This window comes from Erpetoichthys calabaricus, chromosome 6 (genome assembly GCF_900747795.2).
Source record: "Erpetoichthys calabaricus chromosome 6, fErpCal1.3, whole genome shotgun sequence".
NCBI lineage: Eukaryota > Metazoa > Chordata > Cladistia > Polypteriformes > Polypteridae > Erpetoichthys > Erpetoichthys calabaricus.
The window spans coordinates 70539852-70548868 of record NC_041399.2 but is presented as its reverse complement, the minus strand read 5'-3'; the positions used below and the strand labels follow the sequence as shown (position 1 = coordinate 70548868).

The window sequence follows — 9017 nt, the reverse complement described above, 5'->3', positions numbered from 1 at the left end:
GCCATGACAGCCTTAAGTCTGTGTGCATAGGTCTCTCAGCTTTGCATATCTGGACATTGCAGTTATGTTCCCATTCATCTCTACAAAACTGCTGAAGCTCTGTCAGGTTGCACAGGGATTGTGAGTGAACAGCCTTTCTCAAGACAGCTACTGTGGAAAGCATACCGCCGGACACAGACAGACAGACACCAGAATGTCCAAAACACTTCTTTATTTTCTCCAAAGCACCACAATGCCTTCCTCCAACACTCTTTCTTCTTCTCTTTCTCTTCTTCTTTCTCTTTCTTTTCTTTCTCTTTTCCTTTTTTCCTTTTTGACCTCCTCTCCCCTCCTCACAAGCTTCGTCTCTTTCCTCCCAACTCTGGCTCAGCTTCTAGAGGGAGGCGGTCCCTTTTATACTGACCCGGATGAGCTCCAGGTGCTCCCCCTGACGACACTTCCTGGTGTGGCGGAAGTGTCAAGAGAGCCCCTGGAAGCACTCCGGGTGCCCCTGGGAATTCCTCCGACAACACTTCCTGGTGTGGCGGAAGTGCTGCCATCCAGGACTTCACAACCATCTGGGCGCCCCCTGGCGATGGCCACGTCCTCCGGTAGGGATGAGCGTCCCAGTTCCGGTCCAGTGACCTATAAGCAGACCCGGGCAGCTGCCCCCTCGTGGCCCAGGGGAGGTATTGTCCATCACAGGGACCATCCAGGCATCCCGGCTGGGTAGGGTCCCCATCCCTCTGGGACACTACAAATTCTCAGTTGGATTGAGAGCTAGACTCTGATTTGGCCACTCCAGGCTCCACCATTAATGTTTTTTAAAGCCATCCATTTGTAGGTTTGGCTTTATGCTTAAAAGTTGTTGTGTTGCTGGAAAACAAATCTTCTCCCGAGGTGCAGGTTTTTTTGGAGTGCATCAGTTGAACAAAAAGGTCAGTATTGGTCTCATCAGACCAGTGAAACATTTTCCAGCTGATTTCAGAGTCTCCCATTTGCCTACTGGCAAAATCTAGTCTGTTGTGATTTGGAGTCTCAAACATAACAAAAAGGGAGGGAAGTCTTCTAAAATTACCACAGCTGGTAATGTAAGGTCCAAATGTTTCAAAATAATTGCATGGGGGAACACTTTCAAAATCTCCACCTAGATATAAACAGGCCTTGAAGAATCTTTCTAAAATAACCAATTTATTCTTCACAAAATGCTCCATGGAGCCCAAAAAGCAAAAGAATTGCCCAAAAAGTCTAAGGCAATCCAATGTGCACAAAGTCCCAATACAATGATACAGAAACATAGTAAAAAAAACCACAGGAAGAAGGTCAACATCCCAAAAAACACCTAAGAATAGAAAAGGCACAAGAACTCACCAAAACTTCCAGAGTGCATTCACAATGAACCATCAGGAACTGTGGGAGATCCTCTGTATTTACAGGGTGGATGATAGTTTAGATTGGCAGGTGGTCCATCTTGGAGGACCACCCACAAAACACATGGAACATCACCAAGGCATAGTACACAAAGCAGTGATCCAGAGACATAGTTTTAAAAAAAGACAGAGCAAGAAGATCAAAATCCCCAAAATACCAAAGCAAAGAAAAGGCAATCCTAGAGTGCATTCTTGGAGGACCACCCACAAAACACATGGAACATCACCAAGGCATAGTACATGAAGCAAATAATACATGAAAGTAACATTAACAGAAAACAATGAGCCAAAAGTGAACCAAACATACAAACAAGAATATAAATCCCAGCTAGGGGAGGAAGCCTGGATGAAATATAACAGTACAGCTTTAACCTAACCAGCCTGCCTAAGGAGACTCACCCCAAATCCAGCTAGCCTTAAAACTGGTAAAGTCCCAAAAACTATGTGGAGCTGAACCTTCTCTTCGATGTTACAGGTGACAGTTTGTGTCATGTCATTACCTTCCAGGTGCTAGAGATGAGAAGCTGCTCCCAGGTTCCAGAGCAGTCCTCACATAATACTCCTTCAGTGCTCTTTACTCATTTAAGAGCATAAATGAATGAATTCACATACAATAGAGTTGCTTGAAACATGGCCTGTTGTGTTCCCAATGCATGAATTCAGTATAAATAAATGTGGAACGGGCAGTAACAAAGGAAAGGTCTAGAAATATCTGTTGAAATTACAAAAACATACTAAGTAAGAAGTAAAGGAGATAAAAAGAAATTCAGAAATGGTGGGTTGGCATTGCCTATTTAGTCCTAGTGTGTGTGTGTGTGTGTGTGAGTGTGTTTACCTTGTCATGGACTGACACCCTGTCCATGGGATTGTTCCTGCCTAGCACCCTAAGCTAGTTGGAATAGGCTCCAGCCCCCCATGACCCTGCTCAGGTATGGAATGTTATAGGCTTATGAGATGGATCTCACTTCTGCCTTGTGTCTCTTAATAAAAGTTGTCAATATTGCCATTTGGGTGTTTACAGGATAATCAGCCTTGTCATTACAACAGCTCCAGGTCAGCAGCTTCAATTACTGACTATAAGTTCCTTCCCAAAGGCAATGAGCAGGCACTAGCTGACACACTGGCAACCATTGGGCCCATCACAGTGGCAGTTGATGCAAGTCTTCCCAGCTTTCAGTTCTACAAGTCAGGTGGGTTTCAAATAGAAACCATATATGAGTTCTTTAACATAAACAAATATGAATGTCAGAACTTCTCCAATAAAATAATTGTCCTTCTTTTGACAGGGATCTATAATGACCCCCAGTGTAGTTCAACTAAACTAAACCATGCAGTTCTTCTAGTAGGATATGGATTAGAGACTGGTCAGGACTTCTAGGTTATCAAAAACAGGTAAGGTGCATATTTCCAAATTTGTTCTTTTATATACAGTATTCTAAGTTGTGTGTTGACATTTTCAGTCTATATGCACAAATAAGATGAAACTACATCTGTTAAGAACTGATTAAATAAGCTTGTGAAACTCAAGCAAGCATTTCCTGAAACAATGAGGTCTTCTCTTCGTACCAACTTAAATAATCTTGTCTTCTTAACATGTTAAATCACCTTCACTTCTCAGATGAGATTTTGAACTAAGTACCCCAAATATGGAAGAGGATGGTGGTGCGATTATTTGCACTGCTGCCTCAGGTGTCCAAGGAATTGTCTGTTTTGAGTCTGCCTGCTCTCTCTGTTCACATCTGAGTTTTCTTCAGAGATCTGAGTTTCTAAATCAGTCTTACGGTGGGCTTTAGCCCCACTCATTGCTGGTTCTTATATTGGATTTAGAAAGAATTGGATAACTAAACCAACAATTCCACTAAGAGTTAATCTGCTTTTCACCATTAGCAAAATTTTATGTGAGAACCGCTTTGTGGACCTTGTGAGCACGGGTCCGAAAACCATCAGGCTAACACCAGCACTTTCCATAAAACACACGTTTATTTTCTACAAAAATCCCACACGGCACACAGTGCCCCCAACACCAAACACCCTCTCCACGGGTCCCTCGTCCAAATGTCCATGGGCCGCCTTCCCTCTCCTCCTGGGAGCTTCGTCCTGCTCCCGTCCCGACTCTAGCTCTCTGATTGTAGGGAGGCGGCCCCTTTTATTCTCAACCAGATGTGCTCCAGGTGCCTGATGACACTCTTCCGGCAGCACTTCCTGGTGTGGCAGAAGTGCTGCCCTTGCACCCGGAAGCACTGCGGGCGTCACTGGAAGGATCTTCCTCCACCTTCCCAGGTGTGGTGGAAGTGCATGTTTCCCGGGCTCTCTGAGGCTCGGGCGCAACCCTGGCAGTGGCCACGGGCCCCAATGGGCCTAAGCCTCCTTGCTCCTCTCCCGTTGTCCTCTCCCGATCCAGGGCGGTTGCCCCCTCGTGGCCCAGGGGACTATAAACCCCCTCCCGGTCCTTCCAGGTGCCTCGGCTGGGTCTGTCCCCCAGCCTCCTGTGACAACATTCAAATGTCAAAAGCATTTAACCCACTTAATGCAATGCAGGACTGGAGGAAATTGGAGTTTCAGCACCTTTGGGTACAAGGCAGGAGCCAACACTGAGTAAAACAGCTGCCCATCTCCAAAATAATATTTTGACTACCCTATTATTATGTAATAACGAATCTGTCTTTATTAAAGTTCCTTCTCAATAATTTCTTTTGTGCCCCCATGGTTCTGGAAAAACAAGCCTCACTTTGTCATAAATTAGCTAATATCTTCTAAAGATAAAATACATTTCAGTTTTCATTGTATATGTACTGTATATTGAGTGGCATAGAGAAAGCAGATCAAAGTATGAAGCTGAACTATAGCCCTATAGACAACATCAGAATCCATTGGTCCATATGACATGCAGAAATAATCCCATCAATATGTGAAAGCTACTGTATATAAGAAAATGTAAATAACACCTGTGAGATATGGCCGGCTATTTATCCAGGCCAATACCCCCAGGCCGCCAGATGGAGCCCTCCTTGCAGCATGGAGGTACCCCGAATGCCAGCAGGGAATTATGGACAGTGGACTTTTAATGCACAGCCCTGCTGGATACCATGGGGGCTGCCAGGAGTCACTGCAGGGAGGCCAAGGGATTGTTATTTGCACCATAACCCGGAAGTGCGTCTTAATCACAGCGACACAAGGAATGACGTGCTTCCGGGGTGAAAAAAAAGGATTTTTATCTGACCCGGAAGTGTCCCATGTCACGTGGACAGAGAAGGTGAAACACTTCCGGGTCAAGGACTATAAAAGAACGATGGGAAATCCCAGACGCTGAGCTGAGTTGGGAGGCAGGGTGGCTAAGCGTCTGGGAGTGGAGGATTGTTTATTATTGTAGTGATTATTGTTTATTGGAGTGGTGTGTAGTAGTGGTGCTTTGTGCACTTATTTATAATAATAAATATTCATCTTTGGACTTTTACCTGGTGTCTGAAGTCTGGTCTGAGGGTTCAAGGGGTCGACAGTGCCTCTATTTGTCACACACCTTAATACCAAATGAATCTTAATAGTATTGTAAAGCTCCAGGGGTTGCAAGAGGCATATTAATGGAATTATCCTATTTACACTGGTGTGTGGCCCTCTAAAGGACCATTGGCATCTTCAGTGACCACTTCCATCATGCAGCTCAGCTCTTCAGATGTGACACATGCTTCCAGCTACTTTGTCCTTTTGTCTGGCCGTGCACTCCACCTGGTTCTACCTCACTCCACTCACCCGGTCAGAGGAAACATGCATGGCACACTATCCCCTTGCTCCATGAGCCAACCCAAGGCCAGGGTCAACATGTGAGGCTCATCAGCCTAGCAATCAAGAGTCATGACATTGCTCACAGAGCTGCTTTTTATTGCCTGGTCCTCCAGGTATTCCCACTCCCTTGACGGACCTGTCCACCTGAGGAGCATGCCCCTTTCAGACCCGGGGTTGCTACACTATGTCAAGCCTGTATACACACTGCTTGCTTACACGCTAGATCCTGGCACAGCCTCACCACTGCATATTCTCACCTTATATTAACTCTTTACAATAGTAATATGTTTGTGTTGCCATTTACCCTTCTTATATTAGCTATACAGTACCTGATAACTTTAAATACAACATAGACCTACTATTTTTTGAAGTTATGAATTTATTGAATTAGGATCAGGCCATCTAAGAAGTAGGACTGAAATAATGATGAGACACACTGGGTTGATATACTAGTTGTGTGGTACTGGACGAAATAAAAGTGAAGAAAATGAGGCAAGATACTGTACCTGGTGCGCTAAAAATCAATAATAATTATCAGGAATTAGAGGACATGAATTGAACTAATAAACTTGAAATTCGCTTGAGGCCTGACATTTGAACACAAACTGAATCTGGATCCTGAAAAAGCGATTTTGTTTTGCTAGGTAATAGAATGTGACTAAGAGTTGGGCCGTCACATTTCTTCATCACTCCAGTTTTGATGTTAAAATCTTCAAAAAAAATTAACTGTTTTAAAGGAAATTTGGTACTTTTTGAATTAAAAATTAAAGCAAATTTGGTTGCTCTCACCATTAACAGAACAGTTTCTCTTAGCCAATAGCTGCATTTTTCCAAAATTATCAAAGTTCAGCAGCTCTAAATCAAAAAATGTGATTCAACAAAAGCCTGACACTCTGAAATGATTCCACAGACAAAATATCTTCGTTTTTAAAAGTTTTAGTTAAAATTCAAAGTAAAACAGTTCACATAAAAAAGAAAAATTAAAATAGCAAAAAAAAGAAAAATTATTGTTAAAAAAAGTTTTGTTCAAAGCTTAAATCTTGTTACATTTCAAATTGTTACAAGTCACTTCAAAACGTTTCTGAACCATTTCAAAACGACGGTCAGAAAACTGTATGCCTATCCCATATTTAAGAAAATGGGTCTTTCAAGTCCCTGTGTACTTGGACCTGTTCTAAACAATAACAGACACAATTATCACACTGTATCTCAGTTATAGCAAGAAAGTTCTATCTCTCGCTAACTTATAGGGGGAAAAGACTATACCATTGTCTATGACTATAAAAGAAAATGATATTCTATTCAAATTAAGCAAACACTAATATGAGTTTAACTCAAAGCTTTAACTTTCTATGATTGGCTCTTACACCAATACTAAGGAGAAGTGCCAGGAGGTACCATTTCTTGTGTTACAAATTTTTGCATATTTACATGTGGACCTTTCTCTTAAGCATTAGAAGCTTTCATTTTGGAGCTTCTTTTTAATTATGGAATCTTAAATAAATATCCTTTAAATTATTTTAATGTCTCCATTATTTTTTTTTTTGGCTTTGCTTTCAGTTGGAATACTTCATGGGGTGAAAACGGCTACATGAAGATGGCAAGGAACAACACCAACTTCTGTGGCATTGCTGCATACACACTGTTTCCTGTAATGTAATGTCCACTGAGACTTGGGGATGCATCTTCTGAAAATGTATGAAAATGAGCACATGGCTGGGGCTGACAAGTCTTGCTTTATTCATGCATTAACTTCAGAAATGGGACAAGATTCTTGAATACATTGGACCTGTTATTTAGTAAATTCATCATGTATGATGTCTCCAGGCTCTATTAAATTTCTAATTCTTTGGCCTTTAAGTAAATAATTAAGGTTCTAAGAGGGCCACGTGAAGACAATGAATAAAATACTTAGCTAATGTTATTTTTTTCTTGTTTTTTTATTTAGTGAGTATTGTAAATGAAAATTTTGCATGAACAATAAAGACATACTTAACCTATTTTTTTCTGCATTAGAGAAAAAGAATGGGTACGAAAGTAAATGTGTACTGAACCACAATAAAAAAGTCTTTTTCTCTCTGTATATTTTATACATACCACCATTAAAGCCACACACAGTGTTTTAAAGATAAAACATTACCACACTGTAGTAATAAACTGGTACTTCTGCCAAATATGGTAAGTAAGGTTGCCCCAGAATAATGAACAAATCTATGAACAAAATCAAACTGAAACTGTAGACCATGAAGATGAAAGTATATTATAGTGATAGACACTGGGAAGATCTTGGGAAAAACCTGACATCAAGGGCAGTGCAGAGACATCAACAAAATTCATCTGTTAGAAAAACATGCTTAGGCAGAAGATATACAGTATATGATATGCATTTTATACACAAGAGTACTTTATGAAATTCATTTCAAATTTAAATTCAATAATCCAATTAAGATTATCATCATTAGTACTTCAAATCTGTTATAGGTAAGGGTAAATGTAACTGAAATTTCTATGAAGGGATCAGCTGTTTTATGACGCTTCTTGATTTAATTTTGTATTAATTTTCCCTTACTTTCTTTATAAGTGATTTGTGCTCATTTTGAATTATGATATATGGATATTCTAGACAGATCATTCATTTTTTTATTTTCATTTTGTGTTTTAGATTGTGAAAAAAAATTTGTACCATTTCCAATAGCATTTTGGCTTACCACAATCACCACCATTTTGTAAGGTTTTGTCTGTTTGACTTGAATTTCTGTATATCACATTGGGCTTTGTCATCCTTCTTGCTATTTTATGGTCTTCAACTTTTCTTTGCTTCTCGACAACAACTTTTCTCCTGATCCCTTTAACATACCGCTATTTCAGATTACAACAGTACACCAGGAGAAGAGACAAAGTCACTATGGCAAGTTAAGATTTAAGCCCAAAATCAGGGTATCTTTCACCAAAACCCAAACATTAAACAGAAATTGTGGTCAGAAAAACAAAGCTCTGATGTCTGTTATTGAGCTTCAAAAGTGAAGCAGAGCACACACCAACAAGTCAAGATTTTATCCACACTCTTGGATAATCAGGTAGTGAGTGAAGATGATATTTACGCTGTTGACCCAATGACATCACAGGTTGCAACCTCGAGTCACCCCTTGTTGGCAGCCATCTCAGCAACAGTATGCAACAGTGACAATTTTCTGTTAAAATACAAGTTTAGCTTATACTGATGACTAAATACAGAACTGGTACACCCTATTTGTTAAAACAAGCAGAGAACAAGGTAGAAACTGAATTAACATAAATGGAAACCAACAATATCTGTTCATTTATTAACTGATGAACTATGGCCAGATAGCAATGGTAGAGATTAGAAATGTAAAAGAAAATGTCAAAAATATAGTCACAACCTTGGAGACCTCAACTTACTTGCTGCCAACGCACTCCTGTGTTTTCTATAGTGGAGCCTGTGCTGGTCGTCTAATCTGATGAATGAATCTTTCCACCCAAAGTGCCCCTTTATCCGAGATGACTATGCAGGAGAGCCTGGTAGTAGAGCAGTTGCACCAAGTGCCACATCCAGTTACAGAGAAATGAAACAGAACAGAGGAGGGTTTGATGGTTTAAAAATATTTTGATTCTTATATATCGTGTAGCAGATATGCCCTTGATCCACCTCTCGGACCCTCAGGTACCACTCCAAACATGATGTAAAAGCACAAGACTCTTTTATTTTCTTCTTGTATAGTGCACCAAGCACCCTCCATTCCACACTATTCATAAATAAACTCTCAATAATACAAACTCTTTCCTCCTCGCCCAGACACTTCGCCCTCC

General features: G+C 40.8%; 1 pseudogene; it reads left to right on the top strand.

Annotated features, from left to right (window-relative positions):
• Nucleotides 1–1374: 1374 nt before the first annotated feature.
• LOC114653064 (cathepsin K-like) lies at nt 1375–7594 on the top strand (annotated as a pseudogene).
• Nucleotides 7595–9017: the final 1423 nt, after the last annotated feature.